This window comes from Pelobates fuscus, chromosome 3, assembly GCF_036172605.1.
Source record: "Pelobates fuscus isolate aPelFus1 chromosome 3, aPelFus1.pri, whole genome shotgun sequence".
In the NCBI taxonomy this organism is placed as follows: domain Eukaryota; kingdom Metazoa; phylum Chordata; class Amphibia; order Anura; family Pelobatidae; genus Pelobates; species Pelobates fuscus.
The window spans coordinates 220,533,516-220,558,611 of record NC_086319.1 but is presented as its reverse complement, the minus strand read 5'-3'; the positions used below and the strand labels follow the sequence as shown (position 1 = coordinate 220,558,611).

The 25,096-nt window shown below is 38.7% G+C and overlaps 1 protein-coding gene across 1 annotated transcript in view; it reads right to left on the bottom strand.

The window, feature by feature from the left end:
* COG5 (component of oligomeric golgi complex 5) overlaps positions 1–25,096 on the bottom strand; it is a 498,415-nt gene that overhangs the window by 322,884 nt on the left and 150,435 nt on the right. The window lies entirely within an intron of this gene.

Sequence of the window (25,096 nt, the reverse complement as noted above, 5' to 3'; positions counted from 1 at the left end):
AAGGATCTGCATATTTAATCTCAACCCAATAATAAGTTAGCCGATTCTGATGAAAATGCACAGATTACTATGTATGGGTCAGAGAAGTCAATGTGGCATATGAGAAAACACTATGAATGGTATTTATCCAAGGAAAACCAGAGCAAACCTTATTGGCAGATATGAAAAAAAACCATCCTATTGGATTTAACACCATTCCCTCAATAGGTAGTGTGGCACCATGGCTGCCTTTTTTTTTAAATTTTATTTTTATAACAATCTTGTAATTTGTCCTCAAAGATGGACCTGTATTATATCATTTCGATGGCTATGAAATCATATATACGTATTTTTCGCTCCATAAAACGCACCACACCGTAAGACGCACCTAGTTTTTAGAGGAGGAAACCCAGAAAAAAAAATATTCTTAACTAACTGTCCCATAGTGTTTCTTAACATCCCCCCTCCCCTGTCCTATAGTGATCTTTAACAGCGCCCCCGTCCCATAGTGATTTTTTAACCCCTCCTCCCCTGCCCCATAGTGATTTTTAACCCCCCCTTCCCTGTCCCATAGTGTTCTTTAACCCCCCCTCTCCTTGTCCAATAGTGCTCTTTCACCACCCTCCCCATGTCCAATAGTGTTCTTTAACCCCCCTCCCCTTGTCCAATAGTGTTCTTTAACCCCCTCCCCTTGTCCAATAGTGTTCTTTAACCCCCCTCCCCTTGTCCAATAGTGTCCTTTAACCCCCCTCCCCTTGTCCAATAGTGTTCTTTAACCCCCTCCCCTTGTCCAATAGTGTTCTTGAACCCCCCTCCCATTGTCCAATAGTGTTCTCTCTCCGAGGGAGACTAACAGTTATGTTGTGTTTCTTCCATTTGACAATAATCGCACCAACTGTTGTCACCTTCTCACCAAGCTGCTTGGCGATGGTCTTGTAGCCCATTCCAGCCTTGTGTAGGTCTACAATCTTGTCCCTGATATCTTTGGACAGCTCTTTGGTCTTGGCCAGGGTGGAGAGTTTGGAATCTGATTGATTGTTTCTGTGGACAGGTGTCTTTTATACAGGGAACAAGCTGAGATTAGCAGCACTCCCTTTAAAAAATCTCAGCTCATTACCTGTATAAAAGACACGTAGCCAGAAATCTTGCTGATTGATAGGGGATCAAATACTTATTTCACTCATTGACATGCAAATCATTTTATAGCTTTTTGACATGCGTTTTTCTGTTGTTTTTTTTTTTTGTGTGATTCTGTCTCTCACTGTTAAAATACACCTACCATTATAGACTGATCATTTCTTTGTCAGTGCAAAAACTTTCAAAATCAGCAGGGGATCAAATTCTCCCCCCGTCCCCCCCCCCCCCCCCTCACTGTGTATACATTATAACATGCTTTTATGTATTTCAGATTGTATGTGTATGTATCTGAGTGTGTGTATCTGTGTGTATGTGCTAGTGCATGTATCTGTGTGTCAACGTGTGTATATGCCAGGATGTGTGTGTGGATGTGTCAGTTTGTGCCAATGTGTGTCAGTGTGTTAATAGTGTGTGTACATAGTTGTTAAATAGTTGTGTTCTGTCCTTTTTCATACATTTGGTGGCTGTGTGTATGTGTGTGTGGGGGTGCACCAAGGTGGGGAGGAAAGTTGCTGTTGGAGCCACCTCCCTGAAATTAGTTTTTGCATGTTGGCAGTCTGAAGTAAGCATAATTACTCCAGTTACTCCACCTAAGCCATATCTCCAGTGGTCAGGGACTCCCAACGACCAACATTCAGTGTTAAAGCAAGTAAAATATTTTTTTCATTTCAAAGAAGTGCTTATGGTGCCAAGTGCCTTTTTAATATACAAGGATGTTTTAGAATAATATGGTCAGGGCTCAAAATTTCCAATAGCCATGGTGAGTGAGAATTCATTACTTTCTAGCAAAAATGTGTCCCAAGTCAGTGTGCTATGCAGTGGCTAGTAACTTTTAAAGCTTGGCTAGTATCATAGGAAATATTAAGCCTTTATATGGTGGTAGGAAAAATAAAATAACAGCAGTAACCCTGATATTTCTTAAATAAAAACTTTTTTTGGTGTCAAATTAAAACTGGCCTTGTGTCCTACGTTTGTTTTTTGGCAGGGCTGTGTTTGCAACAGACTGTGCTAGCTGAAAATGTAGTAACCTGGCAGCTTCTGTCTAGGAGCAGATTCTAAACTATGAAGTGTAATTGCTACACCAGTTACTGGCTGTATCTAGCCAGATAATGGATACATGGAGCCAAGATGAAAGATACAACTAATGCAGAAAATAACAATAGCAAATGTCTCACTGAAGTCTGAATAACTACACATAAAGTAAACCAATTCATTAAGCAATAAATCACTGTCAGATTTGAAGATGCCCACAGAAATCATTAAATGGTAGTTTATTAAAGTAGTGTACTGATATCAAGATAAAATGCAATGACAAAACACAAAGAAGGCAAAAATTAGCCCAAAGGCACACTGAAGGTCCCATAACCACAACAGCTTACTGTAGGGATTATGGCACAAGAACACTATGGGTTCAGTCTCCCTGTTTTTTTGTCAAACTGCTTTCAAGACATTTTGCAAAAACTGGAGAATTCACACAACAGCAAGTCCACGGCCCTATTTTGAGACCTCAAGTGAGATATTTTTACTTTCCATCTTTTAGTTCCAAATTAATTATTATTATTGTAACGGCACCCCCAGGCATAAAAGGGTTAAACCCCTGTTTAGTAGATCTTCCCTTCCAGAGACACAGGCACAGCTACTGTAGACACCAATACACCGAACCGGAGAAGCATATGAATGCTGTAAACAGTTGAACCGGAACCATACGAATGCTGTAAACAGCCGAATAGGAAAAACCATACAAATATGTTTACACTCCTAGCAGTCAAACTGGAACAGCATACAGTAAATCCCCCCAAGAACGAGACAAAGCTCTGTGTTGTGGGTCAAGCAGTGAACAGACAGAGCTGTGGGTTTATTGTTCTTATATACACATTAGTACTACCCACAGGGTTTTGGAGAACAACCAATAAACACGTACAATACACTCAGACACTCCCACACAAAATCCTCCCCTCTGCCTGTGATACAATTACCTTACACAATGGGTAATGTAATTATCACAAGCAGAGAAATACAGTTTTTCCACATTATTCATAACTTTAAACGTATGCATCACATTCACATAAAACTTACATTTCAGAATCAGCAATACGAACATATGTCAAAATCATCCACATTGGTTCATTGGTTCAAAAGATAGATGGTAGTCCTTTGTGACCAAATGAAGCATGGCTTTTCTGTCCAAAACCAGTTCCACAGAGTCTTCTATCCTGGAAATAATTAGGAAGTAATCCAATTATCTCCAAGGACAGAGGCAAAACTCCATTGAACACATGGCAGCAAAAGATAATAAAATACATAAAAATATATAACTGTGCAGCCATTGCATAAACAGGTACATTCAACATATCCCCAGATAGCTCAGATCTGAGTTCACAGTATAAACGGAATGGTGCTCAGATCACACACATACAGTTCAATTACCATGGAGCCAAAGTCTTTCATTATACTAATGGGCTCCATGGCATAGCTATCTGGGGTATCACCGCTCAAACAGGGCAAGCACCGAATGACCCGGCTTTCGTGTCTTTGCAGGGGAAAATCAAGCTTTTTAACATGGGGCCATAGTCCAGAGGCAACAGGCGGGCAACCAGGCTTCTCCAATGCAATGTGGAGAGATTGGTCTCGTCACAATTATGTTATTTATATAGCGCCAACAAATTCCACAGCGCTTTACAGTGGGTGGACGAACAAATATGTAGTTGTAACCAGACAAGTTGGACACACAGGAACAGAGGGGTTGAGGGCCCTGCTCAATGAGCTTACATGCTAGAGGAAGTGGGGTAAAGTGACACAAAAGGTAAGGATAGTATTAGACTAATGACAGTTGCAAGAGAGGAATCCGTTGGGAGCTATTAATAGTTTAATTGATACGCTTTTATAAAGAAGTGGGTTTTCAATAATTTTTTTGAAGTGGAGACTGGGTGAGCATCTAACGGAGAAGGGAAGTGAGCTCCACAGGAACGGTGCAGCCCTGGAGAAGTCTTGAAGGCGAGCATCAGAGGTGGGAGTACGGACAGAAGATAGACGCACGTCTTCAGCAGAAAGTAAGGGCCTAGACGGGACATACTTGTGTATTAGGGAGATAGGTGGGAGCAGCATTATGCAGAGATTTGAAAGCAAGAACCAGAATTTTAAATTGAGCCCTATGTCTTACAGGAAGCCAATGTAGGGACTGACAGAAGGGTGGGCGTAGGAGGTGCGGGCGGACAGGAAGATGTTGTATCAATAATTGTACCCATACAACAAGATTTAGTCATTCTGAATCTCTATTCCAACCTTGTTGATGCAAATTACTGGCTGCTGCTATCCCTAGTGTTCATATTTGTTTTTTTGCATTTTTCACACACAAAAACACATTTTCCCTAATGATATCATCATCAGGCTCTAAGACTCTCATATTTGTGTTCACCGATGTCTCACAACTACAACAATACACCCAATGTACAGGTGTTTTGGGAAATGACATGGTCAAATATAGGGCTTGCAAATTAAATTCTCTGGTACTCCTGCCTGGATTGTGAGGCAGGCCCCCAATATATATTGTAAAAATTGAAAAATACAAATAAAACACTCTCTCTCTCTCTCTCTGTGTGTATGTATGTATTATTTATATATAATAAGCTTAATTTTTTAATTATAAGGTGGGGGACCTGCCTGAACCCATGCATCCCCCTGCAGGCAACCTGTCAATTACGTTGATCCAAGTCATGTGATTGCGATGTTATCGTGTTCACATGACTCGGGTTGGCTGCAGGGGGGCTGCCCAGTTGTCAGGCTGGCTGCCTCAGTTAAGAAATTGGTTTAAATTTGTATTTATTATTGTGTGAGTTACTGTTGTGCAGTTCTGAAAAATAACATGTTTATCCCTTGGTAACTAAGCATTTCTTTTTTGTGTTTTAATGGTAAAGCTATTTTGGAAAATTGGTAATGTATTTTTTCACCATAATGTCATGCTTTCTCATTACTACACACACACACACACACACATTCAAATTGTAATCCTAATGTTCAGGGCAAAAGCACTTTAGGTTCAGCTAACGAGTACAACAATATAACCTTATTTTTAGTTGTTCCATTTTTTGCACATTTCAGAATTTAGACTTGCAATTTTGACGGATTACGGAAGAAATGTGGGAAACGTTTACCCTCATCATGACATACCCTTTCCAAAACAAGACAACTTGGATAAACTCACACTAGGTATTGTGGATTAGGTCACTTCACCACCAGTTTCTGCTGACACCTGTGGTAATATTTTTAAACAATGCTTTCACAACAATTTAATTTTCACAGTTAATTTCGGTATGGCTAATGACCTTAATTTTGACGTGCCTCAAAAGTGCTTATCGGTGAGATTCTAACTGACACTGAGTCACGTTACTGTACTGCTTTAATGTTAACTCTGTGTCCGAGCCAATCGGTCGTTACTAGACTGACTTACTCTTGATACCACCCAGCTATAGACTGGCATAGAGCCAATTTAGTGTTGCTGTAAAGTCAGAAGGGAAGAAGGTAAATAGAACTCAAAATGCCTGGGTAAGGATAAGTATATACAACTTGATGATGTCCCACACATTTATACAAATTGACAGTGGTGGAAAGTCACAATGTACCTCAGATACAGTTAATGAATGTAAACATCGAGCACAAAAATGCAACATACAATATATATATATATTTTTATATTATGAGAATGGCCTACAAGTCATTAGCAGATGGCATGATTTTCAGGCTTAAAACAGACTGCAAGTTCCTGGGTGATTTCATTTTTATTTTCTTCCACTAATTTGAAAAATTAAATGGCTGTTTTTGTCCTCAAAGCTGCAAAGGAACTTTCCATCTGTGTGAGAAGCAGCAGTCTTACAAAAAGATTGCAATGTGTTTTATCAAACAGCTGCCGATACATCGAACATTTTTCAATTACCAAAAACTAGATCAATGTGTGTATCTCCAAATTGCACCAGACAATCTCGCCACTTTAGCCACACTAACAACACACAAATTCTACATAGGCCTCACAACCCAATATTTATTTTCAATGGAGAAGAGCCTTCTTTGAACACTTTAAGTAGAAATACTACTATATCTTAATGTAGTGGTTCCGGTGCATAGAGGCTGTCCCGGTTTTGCAAACAAAATAAAACATTGCTATTTCTAAGAAATGGCAATGTTTACATTTGTCTGAGGACACATATGTAGTGGCAGTTAGACTGAGAACCACTAGAAGGCATTTCCCACTTACAATCGTATATTTTTTAAGGTCTTCCGGTTTAGCATCAGCATACACCGCATGATGATGACAAACACAGCTAATGTTCCAATGCTTGGATTCAATGCCTCTTCATAAGAAACAATAGATTGGCAGGTAGCAGCATTTTTGGCCCATACGAGCTATATCCTTCATGCTTCTTTATGGGAATATTTGTGATCAATTCTGACCATTTCACAGAAGGCAGAGAGGCTGCTGCAAGTGAACTGTCCCAAAGCTAAAATAAAGGTTACGTTTTATGACTTTTTATTTTATTTTATTTACTGTTTAATTTATAAAAAAAAAAAGGAGAACCCAGAACAATGTATTTATTAATGTTAAAAATAGAATTTGTTTTGAAGATGATAAATGTTCCCTTAAACAGACAGTCTAACATCAAAATAACTTCACCTTCATTCAGTTATTGATTATATTTGATGTCCAGGATCAGAATGCCAAGTACGCAGATAATGGACGTTGTATGCATGCAGTGCTTCTGTAAATATATATATATATATATTTATATTCGTTTAATGTAAAAAGATAGAAAGAGAATCATGGGAGTTGTAATTCTATATAAGCTATGAATCTACACATTCAGCGTGATGTAATAGATATCAGATATTTTACGGGATAAAAAAAAGAAGAGTGCAACCAACATGAAAACCTAACACTGAATATGCTTCCTTACATCTTGAGAGACGATGATTTAGTTACACATATATAAGCTTTGCTGGGTTTAAAGGTACAGCACCATATATACCGGCACTCATTTCACAGAATATTATGTAAGGAATTCCTCTGTCCATTTCTCCTGCCATTGTTTTTCATAAAAAACAAACAAACATGAATTCAGTTATGCAACTAACCTTTTCTTTTTGCTTCTGGAATAGTTTCAAACATGTTTTTTTCATTAATAAAACTACATTAGTTTAGCACTAGGTTCCTCCTAATAAAAAATAGATAGATAAAAAATACCAAACGTGTTTATCTCTGGAAAGATGCAGATCTTCAATAAATTCCCAAATTTGCTATAAACATGTAACTTGTTATGTTTGTAATGCACTAGCATCATATGTTATTACAAACACCTAGGGACAAACCCAGTTTGGAATGAACCTTTAATACCCAAGCAGAAAGATAAATCCAGTGCTTGACTTTAAATTCAGAATGGTACACATTTGCTTTGAACTTGAAAATGTAAGGCATGGGCATATCATTGTACAGCGCTACGGATTTTCCTGGCGCTATATAAACAATAAAATAGTAATAAAAAATAATAATATCATGGTACCCTTTTAAGATGTGGGAACTCGTTACATCACCTTGCTTCATCCCCCATCAATTTGCTCAACATGAATTTTAACACTGATTGGATGCATGCAATGCCTCTTTGTCTCCAACTCTAAAATATATATTGCTCACTCAGAAGTGACTATGGCTACACATTAACATCAAGCCATTTCAATTTCTGAGTGCAAATCAATTAAACAACAATCTGAGCCAGAAAGAACAAGTTGTCATGACAGCTGGAACATCTTTCACAAGAGATGTGGTGCCTGCATGCAAAATCCACTGAAAATGCTTTTCTGTTCACGTGCTTTATATTTTACTTAAATTAGTCTCTTTAACACATGCACAGATAATGTCAGATTTTATGCAAGTCTGTGGGCATGTGTTAAAAGCTCAATTACCATGATTCCTGCAATGTATACTGCACAATATTTATCTCGGATAAAACAACTGTAGGCAAATATATCTTGCCTTAATAATGAATCTACTACTTTCTCATTCTTTGATAAGCACATCCGTATCAGACAATAATAATTCACATTCGTTACGCTGCTTTTCATGTGTAAAATCTGGCAAAATGGTTTAAATATTTCAATAGACAAATTTACCGATATGTGTCATGGAAGGTCGCTGTCATATTACCCAGTAAAACACTTCTTTCTTCTCCCTTGATCGGTTGTCTATCCCAAGAGTTAAATAACCTTACCTAGTCTTTCTGCAAAGCCTTGCAAAGGTTATCTTCATTTTCAGTAAATGTACAATTAAATCATCTGGACAGTTGTGCAGATTGATATAACTGCGGTGCACATCTTTGGTCAATGCGCACTACAACGTTTACTGATCTCAATATATGCTTCAATCCTGCAGTCAGAACCATCTAGGCAAAAAGCAGCTGTTTATATCAAAATTTCATCTGCAGCAAAACTTATGATGTATAATCGAAATATATTATGGACTATGTAAATGTTTTTGGTTTTTTTAAGTAGCCCTATCATTTCTGAGTTTTTCACAAAGACAAAATCTTTACAGCATCCCTTGCTCTTGTGCAATCTGTGATAGACCCACATTTTGAACTTTTACACATGCGCAAGAGTACATTATTGACATGAGTTTCTGGCAAATCAAGCCACCATAAACCAAAGAAGAATATGGTGGTGCTCAAGAGGGTAATGTTCAGGTTCTTGATTTAGCTTCTTCCCAAGAATGCAGTCATTTAAGTAAGCATGTTGCCCCCAACCCAAGACACAAGTGACAGTTTTATTTTACATAAACAGCTGTCCTTATACCTGTCCACATTGTCCACATATTGGACAATGGAGACGGGTCAGAGTCCACTGATTTCTTAATATTTCATAGACACATATTCATAATTTACTCAGATATAAAATATGCAATTATAATAAAGTTTAGATTGCTTGTTAATTATGGCTCCTCTGCATTTTTTCATTTTATTTTGTGCAGATGTAGGGTACATATCAGATGCATAATTGAGACAGGGGGAGGGAGTAAAAATTACATATCTGAAGCCTTTTTCCGTGGAGTCATTTTCAGATCGGAAAAGTTATTTATTTTGTATATTCTTGAGCACAATGTGTACGTGATACAAAGTAAAAATTACTTTTTCTTCAGGATTTTATTTTATTGTGCTGGAATTTCAGTGAAATTTTAGTGCAATATATATGAGCTTCCAAAAGGATCCCCTGAGTATGAAAAACGTTAAACTAGTTGTGCTGCTCTAAATTACAGGGCCAGAACGCTCACTTGAACAAGAAATGCATGAAAACCTTTCACAGATAATATGATTTTTATGGCCACCCCCTTAATGGCAACACCTGGTCACCCTGCTGGTAAGTGTTAAGTCAATTATTATTATAGTCAATTATTTCATAGTAGAGACAAGAGTACCGTGTCTAAACTGTAAAAATGCCTTTCAATGTGATTTGCATAATTTCTAACAGTGGACATTTAATTCCAAATGATTTCCTTGTAAATTCTACATATCAAATGTGTAGAACCTTTGAAAGTATTATTTAAATATAAAGCAGACCATAGATATTATGTTCACAGTGATCTTATTTTTTTATATATACATGTGGCAGGCTTATGCAATGTATGATTTTATACTGTAACTAAACCCCTAAACACATTATTTTTGACCAGGTTAGGTGTTTTTTTTTAAAAAAATAAAAAATAAAAAAAAATAAAATAAGAAACTACATTCTGTGGGATTTGAAATTGCTGTTTAATTAATGAGTAAGTGCCTTGGATCTTGCATGTGGTCTTAATTGACCCCAGCAGCATTTTATAATGTAAGCACAGCCCTCTTGGTTTTATATATATATATATATATATATATATATATATATATATATATATATATATATATGATAGTAAGTCAAAGCTTTTGCACTCCTACTTCTATACAAATTGTACCTGATGCTCAGTAACATATAATTATAATTTCACATAAATACCAGCACACTCCAAGGATTTCCAATTATTTTTCAGCTTTATTGCTCAGATTCCATAAAGGTCGGTCAACTTTTCAGTTCCCTACAGGAACTTTCTTCAGGACAGCAATCCTTGGAGTGCTGGTATTTATGTAAAATTATATATATAATTATATATCTATCTTTGGGACCCAGGCCAACTCCTTGGTTTTGTATCCTTCCCTATCATAGGTGCCTAATTCAGGGGCCCTATGTAACCTTGACCTGCAGAGAGTCCCAGGAGGAAGAGTTTTCCAAGTAAGTCAGTTAATCTCATAAGAGCACACATTAGGTTGCTAGGATTAGACCAGTCAAAAACGGGGTGCATTAACGTTGTGGCAGGCTTATGCAATGTATGATCATATACTGTAACTAAACCCCCATTATTTTTGCCTAGATTAGGTGTTTAAAAAATAAATAAACGATTACATTTTGTGAGACTTGAAGTTGCTGTTTAGTGAATGAGTGAGTGCGCTGGATCATGTGTTTGCACCCCAAACCCACCTTAAAGGGACACTCCAGGCACCCAGACCACTTCTGCCCATTGGAGTGGTCTGGGTGCCAACTCCCACTACTCTTAACCCTGCAAGTGTAATTATTGCAGTTTTTTTTATAAACTGCAATAATTACCTTGCAGGGTTAACTCCACCTTTAGTGACTGTCTACTAGACATCCACTAGAGGGCACTTCCTGGTTCCTAGCACAGGAAACCTGTGCTAGAGCGTCGCTGGACGTCGTCACGCTGTGTGAGGACCTCCAACGTCGCTCATTTCCCCATAGGAAAGCATTGAAATGCATTTTCAATGCTTTCCTATGGGGAACGCTAATGCGCATGCGCAGCATTGCCGCACATGCGCATTAGGTCTCCCCGGCCGGTGGGCGGGATCAGTCTCGCCCACCGGCCACCGCAGTCAGAAGGAGGAGCGGCGTGGAGGAGGAAGCAGCAACGAGGGACATCGTCGCTGCCTCAGGTAAGTTACTGAAGGGGTTTTCACCCCTTCAGCAACCAAGGATTGGGGGGTTGGAGGGAGAGGGAACCTGCAGTGCCAGGAAAGCGGATTGTTTTCCTGGCACTGGAGTTTCCCTTTAATAAACTTACTACATTGAATAACTCGTTCTGCCGCTTTGTGCTACAATGTAATTACATGACCCACCATTGTGACATGCTAAAAGAACTAAGCTGGCTGTCGCTGGAATCCAGACGCACCCTTAATTTTTCCAGCCATGTGTTTAAGAGCTTTTCTGGGAAGCTCCCACCCTACCTGAGCAGAATGCTCTCCCTGGCTGTTCCCACTTCCTATAACCTCCGATCCAGTAGCAGCACTTTATTTGGTCTACCTCAATACAAAAAGAAAGCAGCCCAATCCTCCTTTTCCTACAGAGCACCGCAATTATGGAACGATCTCCTGCACACTTTCAAATCTTCCCCAGGCCTAAAATCCTTTAAGAGATCCCTCTCTACATATCTCAAAACAGAATGCACCTGTCACGGTTGATTTTATGTTTTGTACCTGTTCTATCTTAAATTTTGTATATATTGTGTATTAATATTGTTTTTGTATTGTATTATATCCTATTGTATCAATGCAATGTTTTGTGGACCCAGGACATACTTGAAAACAAGAGAAATCTCAATGTATCCTTCCTGGTAAAATATTTTATAACAACATATATATAGATACATACACACACACCAGTAAAATAAATCATATAACATTATGAAATAATTAACTACAACATATTATTACACAGCTGTCTCCATGAGTATTACAGCTCACAAATATTCAACAATTATGTATGATCTTGATCTCTTAATATTTCTTGAGTTTCTATACCCAAGAATGGCCCCCTCAAAGTCCAACCACCAGATATGCAGGTGATGCATAACAGTATTTGTTTGTATTGATAGACAGGCAGGCACAAAGAATTAGAGCATTTTCCCATAGGAGAGATAGCGACAGATTAGCGGATAAATGCTCAAAATACATGGTTGAATGTGGTTTGTATGATCCTTGGAGACTGCTGCATGAGGGTGAAAGATATTTTACTTATTATTCTGTGTCTGAAAATAAGTACTCCAGGCTGGATAGGTTTATGATTCAGAGTGCTTTAATCCCGCACATTTTGAAATCTGATATCTTAGATATTAATTGGTCCGACCATGCTCCAATCACAATGCATATAGACGAAATTATATCATCAGCCCCAAATAGAACATGGAAATTAGGTGATTAGTTATTAAATGATGTTGAAAATAGATCATTAGCAGAGAACATGTTGAGTGATTATTTTCTAGACAATGCTTTATCTGTCTATTGAGAATCAATAATAAGAAGAAGAACAATGGAAAAAGAACTATATAATCTGAATCAAGCAAAATAATTTGGCCCATCGACTTTCCTATCAGCAATGATAGGAGAGATCAAGTAAAATATCCATAAAATTAATTTAGACCGCACATCTCTCATGGTGAGATGTCTTAAGAAAACATTTTATTTAAAAGGCAACAGGGCCTCAACTCTTCTGGCGTCTAAACTCTGGGATGTGAATGCCCAGTCAACGATAGCATATTTATTAAACGACCAGGGACAAAAAATATTTCATCCAACCAAAATTAGTGATTTATTCACGGAATACTACAGCAAACATTTTAATCTTGAATTTGATTTGGAACTTCCCCAGCCTTCTGTAGTAACAAGTAATACAATTTTAGATAAAGTGGCGTTGCCTAGGTTGTCTCCAGATAATTTAAAAAGCTTAGAATGTGACATATCAGCTGAAGAGATAACTGAGGCAATCAAACTTATGCCATCTGGAAAGGCCCCTGGTCCTGATGGATTCACTATTTTATATTACAAAACTTTTCCAGAAATCTTAATTCACCTTATGACGAAATTGTTCAACTCCTATAAGTCCGGAGGGAAGATTCCGGAGGAGTCCTTGTGCGCACAAATGGTCACCTTGCCAAAACCGGGAAAAACTCCAGATAGGTGTCCTAATTTTAGGCCCGTTTCTCTGATAAATAATGATTAAAAAATGTATGCTAAAGTTCTAGCAAACAGGTTAGCTAAATGAATCCCCTTATTAATCAATAATGACCAAGTGGGTTTTGTACATGGCAGACAGGCACCAGATAGAACTAGGAAATTTATCAATTTTATCCAGCACATTAATTTGACCAAAACGCCTTCTTTGCTTCTTTCATTGGATGCAGAAAAAGCATTCAACAGGATACATTGGGGATATGTATAGAGAACATTAAGCAGATTTAATATCCCATTATCCTTTGTTAATGCAATCAATGTGCTATACTGTGCCCCTACAGCCCATGTCTTAGCTTCTGGGTTTAAATCCCAAACTTTTTCTCCCACTAATGGGACAAGGCATGGTTGCCCTTTATCTCCAATTTTATTTGTGGAACCCTTGGCTGAATTGATTAGAACGACACCAGAAATTAAAGGAATAAACATTAAAGGATCTACTCACAAAATTGGCTTATTTGCCGATGATATTATCTTGGCACTTAAAAATCCAGAAATATCCTTCAAATATCTTGGAGGAAAGACGAGACAGAAACATTTAAATACATAAAGGGAATCAACACAGTAAAGGAGGAGACGATATTTAAAAGAAGGAAAACTACCACAACAAGAGGACATAGTCTTAAATTAGAGGGACAAAGGTTTAAAAATAATATCAGGAAGTATTACTTTACTGAAAGGGTAGTGGATGCATGGAATAGCCTTCCAGCTGAAGTGGTAGAGGTTAACACAGTAAAGGAGTTTAAGCATGCATGGGATAGGCATAAGGCTATCCTAACTATAAGATAAGGCCAGAGACTAATGAAAGTATTTAGAAAATTGGGCAGACTAGCTGGCCGAATGGTTCTTATCTGCCGTCACATTCTATGTTTCTATGTTTCTATCTTAAAGATATTTTACTTCAGTTTGGAGAAGTATCATATTATAAATTAAATGAGTCCAAGACTCAAGCCCTCCCATTCCACATAAATCATTCAGAAGTCACCACCCTTAAGAGAATTTATGTATTTGATTGGAGAAATAAATATTTAGAATAACAAGGCATTAATTTGTGCAAAAATTTAGTAAATATGCATATTCATAACTTGAGGAAAGCATGGCCGGACCTGCAAAAAGAGATTGTATTATTTTAGGATCTATACCATTATCCATTTTCAATAAAAACATTTCGGTAATGTAAAAATTTATTTGGAGGAGCAAACTTAGCAGGATAAAACTTACTTCCCTGCAGCACCACAAATCTAATGGCGGTATCGGCATACCGGAAATGCGCAAATACTATTTTGCGACTAATGCTGTAGTGGTCGTGAGTTTTAATAGTCAATCTAACAAGTCAAGATGGATGGAAATAGAAGAGCAAAACATTCTCCTGTTTAAACTTATGGAATAACCCCGGCTATGTCCTGAAAAAAGGCCTAGAGTCACTAAACTATTTTTATCAACAAAAAATACTCTCAAGGCTTGGGACATCGTTTTTAAAAATAATAGCCTCACTGTGAGAGTGTATAGAGCAATGTCAAATGAATTGTTGAAAGACCATATACTTTTTTTGAATCTAGATGTATTGAGAGAATACCCTATAACAAATGTAGATAGTTTTTTTTCATGGTAATGCCATCCTTTCATTTGAAGAATGTAAACTTAAACACGGATTAACGAATGATTGTAACCAAGAATGCATGTTGAAAAATTATATAACGTACCCGATACCGAAAAACATAAATCACCACTAGAAAAAATATTTTTATATGATCCAAATAGAAAGGGTACAATATCTTTGTGTTATTCAATATACAATGCCAAACCCATAGCTAAATTGAAACATTTTAAACATATGGTATCTTGGGAGACGGAGCTGGGTACACAATACGAGCTAGAGGAATGGTTCAGTTTTTTTAAAGCATTAGAAGGGATTTATTTTTGCACTGACCATTGCGAAAACCACTACAAAATTTTGTATCGGTGGTACTTGGCTCCGTCTAGATTGTACAATATGAATAACAGGTTTTCTGACGTTGGAGGGACTGTGGGAGATTGGGAAATATGGCCCCTATATGGTGGTATTTTCCCAAAATTGCAAGGTATTGGAGAATGATTCACAATTGAATTGTTAAAGTAGAAAGAACGGGGGGCGGAGCCTGGCTCTCAAGGAGAGTGGACGTGCATGCTGTGAGCTCCCGCTGAAAAGGCCAACAAACCACCTTTAAACGGGCTAAATCTGCTTTTGACCCCACTGACGGGCAACACAGAGCCCAGAGGGGACCCAGCGAGACACCCTGAGACTCTGCAAAGCGGATCGGGCACGGGAAACCGGGAGAGCGCCGCTGCGGCCTACTATACCGGAGCTGGGGAGGGACGGCCGACCTCCCTGCTTCCAGGTACCCCACGAGAATAGACACACTCCTACCCCCCCCCTTTGGACCGGTGGGGGTCATCCCGGTCTACGCTCGACAGCCTAACTCAAGCAACACGATATCGGCACATAGTCCCAGAACGGAGCACAGCCACATGGAGAGGGCCGAAGCGAAAATGGCGCCTGACACGTGGCATGATGGGGAGGCACGAGAGCTATGTGCCCCTGTCCTCTGCTCCGTGGACCGTACACTACAGCGGCTGAACAAGCACATTAAACGGTTCTGGATAAAACTGGAAACCCTATTCTTTCCTAAGCCACTCCAACCTCGAGTCCAGAAGCGGGACGGCAAGAGCCGGAGGGAACAGAGGACCCCCTCGGGCCTACAGCATCGAAACAAGCCTGCACCTCTCACTAGTGGCCCACCTGGGCCGAAGGCCACCAAGGGTTTGACCCGACGACATCGCCCACACGGACGGAGAGACGGCCGCCACAGACGGCGACAAACCCTCGCATCCCTCCGTCACTCCCGTTATGGGAAGGACCCGGTCCTTGGAAGAGAACGGGCCCGTGGCACAAAGATGTCGGCCTTCATACCGTCCTGGGGCTGGAGGGAGGACCCACCCTACCCCCGGCAATCAGCCGCCTTTGGTACACGTCCAGCACCGAATGCAGCGAGCAGATCACAAGGCCCAGACCGAAGATGCACCCCACGGGTGACGAGCTCCCGGCTCACCTTTGCTGGACTCTGGCACGACGGCTCATGCAGCCTCCCCTCGCAGGGAACTGGTTATGACAGCCCGACAGCACTCTGCTGGCTTTTTCCGAACTTGGGAATCGGCTGACGGGTGACTATGACAGGGACAGGCTCGCTGTATAATGTCTTGGCCTCTTCACTTTCAGACAGTTTCCAGCGAATCTAATTTAAAATGGTCCCTCTTTTATGTGTCCTGCTTTTATGTTTTTTCTTCTTTCTTACGCCATTATTTTTCTGCTCGCTGACTCTATTTATGACGAGTGTAACTATGTCCCTTAATTCCTTGCGAGTTGCAGTTAATGTGTTCTTTAATTTTCTTTTGCTCTACATATGCTTGCTTGTTGCTCCAGCATCCAAAGCAATATGTACTAGATTAGCCACATAGACAGTTCTTGCTTTCAACCTCATTGTACTTCTTGATATCAGGAAGTCACTGTAAGTTTGTTTAACATGCACCTATTTAGCAAACGCCAAGACGAATAATGCTATGTTTAACTACCTATACAAGCGAGAACCTACACCGTTATATATTGTCTTTAACATGTACCTCTTTAGCAAACGCCAAGACGAATAATGCTAGGTTTAACTATACCAGCGAGCACCTACACAGTCATTTATTGCCTTTTCTAATATTAACAGGTACCTATATGGCAAACGCCAAGACGAATAATGCTATGTTTACCTATCTATACAAGCGAGAACCTACACCGTTATATGCTAAGTTTAACAAGATAACTGTATCTCTATGCGTGCTACTAACCTATTGAAAAGTTTGCATAATATAAAATATAAAATGAGGCTGTCTTTAGAAGGAGATGTACTACTGTGTTAATGCAATCCCACTCTGTACAAAGCTGTGCATCCCCTCCTCTTTATTCTGTACCCCATTTAACTCCTGCCTCAATAAAAGAAAGATTGACAAAAAAAAAAAAAAAAAGTAGAAAGAACTATCTGTGTTTTAACCCCAGAGCATGCATTATTTTAAAAATTCCCTGAGTCCGTTAGTAGAACTGATAGAATAATAATAGGCCACATCCTGATTTCTGCTACCCCATGCTTGCCAAGGTATTGGAAGTCAAAAAACACACCATCCTTTAGAGAAGTCCTGAACTTAATTCTAGATAACAAAGCACACGAATTGTCATATAGGAGTAATACACATTATTTCGCCCCCCAAAAAATTGTTTGTAAAAAATTGATTTAATGTTGAACTGTATCATTGTACAATCAAAGTCATGTACATTATTAGGTTTCTTATTAAAATGGATGGATAGCCCTTCCTACTTTCAAGTTTCCCTTTCCTTCCCCTACCCCTAACAAAATGTTTGTATAATTTGTTAAAAATTTTATAAAAATTTTAATAAAAATTATTTGAAAAGAATTAGAGCATTTTTTTTACAGAAGTGTATGCCTGTAAAAAGTTACATTAGAATTTGCATCAACGTTTCAGCCACATACTTGAACTTTTATAAAGTATTTATCAAGACCTGATATATGCATATATATGCTTAGAGAGTTTATTCACAAGGCTTACATTTTGCATATTATTTTTCAACTCGTAAGTCACAGTTTACAGAGTAAACCACTGATACAGAGAATTGTACTTTGTGATATTATTAATTTATTTTTAATGTGAAATTACAGCTTGAATATTGTTTAAAAGCACCTGTAATTTAAATCATGTTTATCCACAGGATCACTGAAATAGGAAGTGAAAAGCTGAAATACAATAATAATAACAACAACAACAAAGTATTTTACCAGAAAAGGTACATTCAGATTACTCTGGTTTTCAAGTATGTCCTGTGGATGTTACCTTAGCCCAACACCCAGGGGTTGTTACTACTACACAATTTAATGGAACTCATTTTATCTGAAATAAACCAAACAAATGAGGGTCCGAGCCTAAAAAAACCTCACTAAGATTCCCTCCAATATTAGGTTCATTGATTTGTTTGGTTTATTTCTGCGATTTTCTCTTGGTTATGCACTCTTTTACCTCCTCAGCCCATTTTTCAGAATCAGAGTAGATTTTTACTATCTATTCGGATCCCATTTCTTTCTATTTTTATTCCAGGTTTTTCCTATATCTGGAGCTATTCTATCTTTATTCTACTCATTTTATCTACCTCAGAAGGATGAAGGGCTGAGTCAACCCTGCCGGGATTTAAACCTGTGACCCAAGGCTTGAACAGATTCTACTGATGATGCATTAGCTCACTGAGCTATCTCACCAATCTTCTAAATCCATGAACTAGCTTTAGTGTGTACTTATGAATCAAAGAGCTTTTATTTAAAATCCTTGCATTAAAAATGTATAGTGTTGAAGGGATCCTTCACACTGCCCTTCCGCTTCAGAGACAGAAGCATTTTAGCTGATTTTGTTTAAAAATTGGGAGGTTGAGCATTAACATTATCTGAATTGTGCAGTAGGCTTATCTTTCGCAGTACTGCAAAGAGAGAGTAAAGAGGCACAGCACAAATTGTGATTCATAAAATGAAAGTTCGTATCAGATACTATGATTATCAATAAGTTATTACAAACAATAGCAAAATGTATTTCTTCTTAGTTGGTACTATACATATTGAAACTAAATGATTAGCTGTTATTTCCCAAGATTTTCAATATTATGTTGACTTATCCCTATAACTAACAAATATGCATTTTTACGGTGTGAAAAATAAAGTTTAGAAATCCACAACCTATTTATTCATTTTAGCACATTGTCAATCATTATTATATGATCTGTTCTCTGTACCTGGCAGTCAGCATGTGTACAAATGTGTATGTATGGATTAGTGTATGTATATATGAGAATGCTGGTAAGATTGTCTCTAGGTCTGAGTATCAGTGTGTATTTGTAACTTTGTCTGAGTATGAGTGTGGACTAAGTATGGGATGTCATTCTGCACAGGGCCAGTTACATATTACATAGTTACATTTCTGAAAAGAGACTTGTGTCCATCGAGTTCAGCCTTTCTCATATATGTTTTTGCTGTTGATCCAAAAGAAGGCAAACAAAACAGTCTGATTAGTTTCCAATTTTGCAACAAACTAGGAAAAAAATCCTTCTTGACCCCAAAATGGCAGTCGGATATCTCCTTGGATCAGGCAGCTATTACCCCACTAATTAGAAATTATTTTAGCCATACAAATGCCATGCGCAAATTTTTAAAGTGTAAAATATTAAATGAACATTTCAGTGTTCTAAATATATCTTCATTTAATGCAATGGAGTGCTTTATTCACTCTTTATATGTACCCTGCTTACCTAAAAGGGGCTTAATTACCAGCCAAGCTTTACCTAATTTTAAGACCTGCTAAGGAACAGATGATTGTTATTATGTAAAATCATAGAATTAAAAGAAGGTGTACTTTCTTTGTCCGATGACTGGATATCATGAAGATCATACATTGAGAATGTATGGTCAAATTCAATAAATGATCCAGTATAAAATTACAATCACCTCCCATTATAAGCGCAACATTTACTTCCACCCGAGAGCAGGGAAGGACATAAGGTACATGATTCTGTTTAAGGCACTTAAATATACTGTATAATGTAGTATATACTCATCTCCTGTACACTATTGACTCAGCTCTGACCCCACCCACCCCTCCATCACAAATAGAAAGGCCTATCGAGGTCAAATGCGCTGCATTTTCCACAGACTAAGTGACATACCTCAGTCAAATATTGTTGCTGTTGTGTGCTGCCCCTACCTCCTCTGAGGCTCTGAGAATCTAAGGAAACTGAACAGGCTGGGTCTGGTAGTAAAGTAAGTAAAAGGAAAGAGGTCTCTCCAGTACCAGGAATACAAACCAAAACAGGATCCTGCAGTGCCCCGCTCACTCCCACCCCATGTTGCTGAATGGGTTAAAACCCCTTCAGTGACTTACCAGGTCAGGCTCCGCACACGCTCTTCCTCCTGCGATGTCAGCCGTCAGGGGAGACCTAATGCGCATGCGCGGAAATGGCCACGCACGTGTATTAGACCTCCCCATAGGAAAGCATTGTTCAATGCTTTCCTATGGGGATTCCAGCTACGCTGGAGGTCCTCATGCATAGCGCGAGGACGTCCAGCGTCTTTTAAAACACTTTTCGTGTTTTAAGAAGCCAGACGTAGAGGAGGACTTAACCCTGCAAGTGTAATTATTGTAGTCTATAAAAACTGCAATAATTACACTTGCAGGGTTAAGGGTCATGGGAGTTGGCATTCAGACCACTTCAGTGGGCTGAAGTGGTTTGGGTGCCTGGAGTGTACCTTTAATATTAAATGAAGTTATTGAAGAAAAGTGTGAATGAAGTTAAAGGTGGATCTGTGATGAGAAACTTTAATTCATATGTATTTTTACATAGGATAAATTATTTATAATGCCCAGTGTTTGAAATAAGAGCCATTAGTATAGATTTAAAGACCATGATACTAAATACATATATATGGATTTTATGCTTTTGTTTTATTTGTTGTTTTTTTGTTTCAATCCATGATCACAGCACAGAGTATAGAGTGTGAGAAATGGAATGGAAGTGGAAGTCTATTGTGTCACTGTGGGTAAATGCAGAAGTGCATTGCACTCCAGTATGTGTGAATGTTTAGGTGTATTATATATCAGACTGCATAAATGCTGGGATATATTTGTTCTGTCTGTGTGCATGAATGCAGGGGTATATGTGTGTGTGATATGTCTGTGTGCATGAATGCAGAAATATATTTGTACAGTTTGTGTGCATGAATGCAGGGGTATATTTGTAGAGTTTGTGTAAATTAATGCATGGGTATAGGTGTGTGATATGTCTGTGTGCATGAATGCAGTGATATTTTCGTACAGTTTGTGTGCATGGATGCAGGGGCATTTGTGTGATGCGTCTGTGTGCATGAATGCAGGTGTATATTTGTGAAATTTTTCTGTGTGCATGAATGCAAAGGTAGATTTGTGCGATGTGTCTTTGTACATGAATGCAGGAGTATATTTGTCTAGTCTGTGTGAATAAATGCAGGGGTATGTTTGTGCAGTTTGTATGAATGATGCAGGGGTATATTTGTGTGGTGTGTCTGTGTGCATGAATGCAAGCGTATATTTGTGAAATTTGTATGCATGAATGCAGAGGTATATGTATATTTGTGCAGTTTGTCTGTGTGCATGAATGCAGGGGTATATTTGTATAGTCTGTGTGAATGAATTCAGGGGTATGTTTGTGCAGTTTGTATGAATGATGCAGGGGTGTATTTGTGTGGTGTGTATGAATGGCTAAGAGTATGCTGTCTGTGTGTAAAGAATCTATAATTGTGGTGCAAAAGGGATACTATCAGAAACAAATATTTTAATACTACATTACACCCAAACTAAAGCATTATCAGTAATATAAAGTATATATGTTTTCTCTTTGAAAAATAAATAAATGTGCCCCACCAATAATGAGGCTCTGTTTCTAGCTCTGACTGGCAACACTGATATACATAGAGCATACACACACACACAACTGCACATAAACATAGCTGCAGAGGGTGGTTTGAATAAGGTCAGAGGGTGGCACTTGCAAATTCTGTACAAAGTATAGATTAAGCAACAGTGCACCAAAACAAAATTAGTTTTACGTTTTTTAAGGCTACTTGAAATTACCTATCTTAGCAAATAAAAATGGGAATTCAGTTACACCATATGGTGCAACCCACCCATCCACTATAGTGGTGGTAACCACAGGAAAGCAAAAATTGAGGAGAGTCTCTGGAAGCTGTTTAAGCCGTAAGTATTGCAGTTAACTTGTTAGTTTCCCATGTTAAAATTAGTGTAGGACCCACTGATATTGGGATACTGTAGCCCTGTCAAATTTTAAACTTAAATGTCTTTGTTTTTCGCTGTGTGCTGTTCCTGTATTTGAATTTTGCATTTAATGTTGGACTTTATGGCAGCACCACTTCTTAGAAATGCATGTTCTGGGTGTGCAGGTTAACAAAGTGCAGTGTCTATAACATTTTTACTAGGTCTATAGGCTCCATATTAAGGTCAGATGGCACGGTCATTATGATGGTGGCTGGCTCTCCTCCGTGGCGGACTACTGCAAATGGCACTGGCAGCAGAGTCCGACACTTCTTGCTTGCGTGGAATATGATGCTACACCTTGTCCAACTTCCCTCGTTTACCTTTCTGTCCATCACTCAGGGCACACCTCTAGAATGCCACTGAGTCCAATGAATGAGCATTCAGGAGAGCAGGCTATTCAAACTGCAGTACAATTGCTACATACAGCAAAACAAACTGTAAGCAGTTTTTTTTTAGTAACTTAGGTAATTATCCTCTTCCAAATGTATTTTAAAGGAATACTTTAGTGTTAGGAATACAAAGATGTATTTCCAACACCGACATGTTCTTCAGTGCCCGCATCCCACTTCTAGCGTTGTTAAGAGTTAAACAACCCCTTTGTTCGTTTACCCGTATTTATTTATTGTGAAACTGCAGTGTTTTACATTGCAGGACTAAAGGGGGCAGGGACAGTGCACCTTGACCACTTCAATGAGATGAAGTGGTCTGGGTGCCTATATTGTCTCTTTTTTCTCTCTCACATTATTCCTTGTGATGCCACGCATATATAATTGTTATGCAAATTAGCATGGCCGGTATTTATTTTAATTTTTTTGGGGCCGCCTGCATCCAGCAAAAATGTTTTTTTTTTTTTTAAATGTTCCCCCAAATGGGCCCCCAGTGCTGGTATTGCTTGTGCACCAGGGCCCGCATACTAAGGGGGCCCAGCGGGTTGTCTTTTAACAGCGCGACCAGGTCCCTTTACGGCAGCATGGGAGGAAGTGTAGATCGTGAGTCACTTCCTCCCACAGAGATGATGAGCCATGCGGGAGAGAGGCAGAGCCAGGAGGCAGTGTGAGAGCCAGCAAGCAGAGCCAGATCCCAACTCCCAAGCACCCTAGCCAGCACACTGGACCCCATGAAAGGTACAGGCAAAGGTAGGAAACTGGCTTTAAAAGTGTAAAGTTTGTGTGTGTGTGTGTGTCAGTATGTCTGTATGTCAGTATGTCTGTGTGTGTGTCAGTATGTCTGTCTATGTATGTGCAAGTATGTCTGTCTGTGTGTGTGTTAGCCAGGATGGCTGTGTGTGTGTGTGTGTGTGTATGTGTCAGTATGCCTATAACAGTGTCTGTCTGTGTATGTGCATGTGTCTGTCAGTGAGTGTATGCATGTGCCTGTCAGTGAATGTGTGTTTGTTAGTGTGTGTCAAATCAGTGAGTGTGTGTGCTTGTCAGGGAGTGTGTTTGTTTAGGTGATTGCCTCCCTTTCAATCACATGGGATAGGTGTTTTTACTCTCCTCTTGGTATAATGGGCCACTTGACTGGATTTGTCCCCTAGGATTAAGGCTGCCAGCCCTCCCCTGGTTACATACAAAGCTCCCTTGTGGAGTTACGGCTTTTTGGGGCATCTGTGTCGCATCCTACTCACCTCCCACTGTACTGTGGGCAAAATGGTAGAAAATTGTTCGCCGGGTATATGCTTTTGTAGTGTTTTATAATCACTCTCAGGTGGATGCACTGCTCACTCACATTGCTCTATATTGACTTCCATTGCCCCCCTTCCCACCTTGTAAAACCTATTTTTATTTTTTGTCTTTTAAAGCATATTTTGGGATGGAGGGGATCTAGAAAATAATGCATAATAGTGCACTGTCCTATGGGAAAAAGGGGTCATAGAAACCCTTTACAAGAGCCTTGGGGAGCAAGAAACCCCAAGAATCATTAACATCTCCCACGGGTTGGTTGAACCAATAAGAAACTTGCAGCCAAGACTAGACGCAAAATTCCAATGTTTTGAGCTTCAGAAGTAATTCCTCACTACAATTAATCTGGCCCAACTCATGCAGAAAACTAAAATTAGTAAGTGAATAGAAAGTAGGCACAGTGTAATGTAATGTTATGAAACAATACTATATTTCCATTCCACTAATATTGCCTGTAATAAACTGTTACATACAGTGCCCACTAACTGTACGAACAATGACTGCTTCTATTTCCAGTCAATACAGTCACCTGATTTACAGTATCTGCCACAGGAGTAAATAGATATAGAACAGGCCATTAATTCCAACATTTAACATGGATTAAATATATATATGTATATTAAATTACACTTTGAAAAATATGAGATTAGACAACACAAATGCTAAATATAGCTCCCATATGTTTTATTCAAGCCTCAAAGCTTAAAAAAAGCAAATTGGAAAACAGAGTTGCATGCAAACAAATCAATACTTGAATCAATTTTATGTAGACAAACTGTGCATGCCCGAACAGCTGCTTTAGACTAGATTTTAACAACTATAGACAACTCTATGTCCGTTAGCTAAGCATGATCAAGTGCTCTAATTTTGTAAACTTCCAATTTATACACTTAATGTGGGGATGTCACCAAGGCAACCGTGTGTCCCCCATTTGTTTTAGGAAAATATATTCATCAGGATGATGTTCAAATCGCCACAGTCCTGTAGTATGCACCTTTAATACTTATTAGTATCTATAGAAAGAGTAACCTGTGCGTCTAACATGCACTTCTTAATAAAATATATACTTCCGTTTAAACACAGATAAATGTAATGGAGAGGTTTAGACTGTTATGGCTTTAGGGTTTTCCTGCTATAATAAAATCCAACAAAATCTTAAAAAAAAAAAAAATCTCTGCATATCTGCATTGAATTGAGTAATTCTAAAAGTCTTCCTTGTCATGCATTTTTTTCAATATAGTCCACTATAGATATTCTTGTACGGGTAATATTCATGGATTCTTT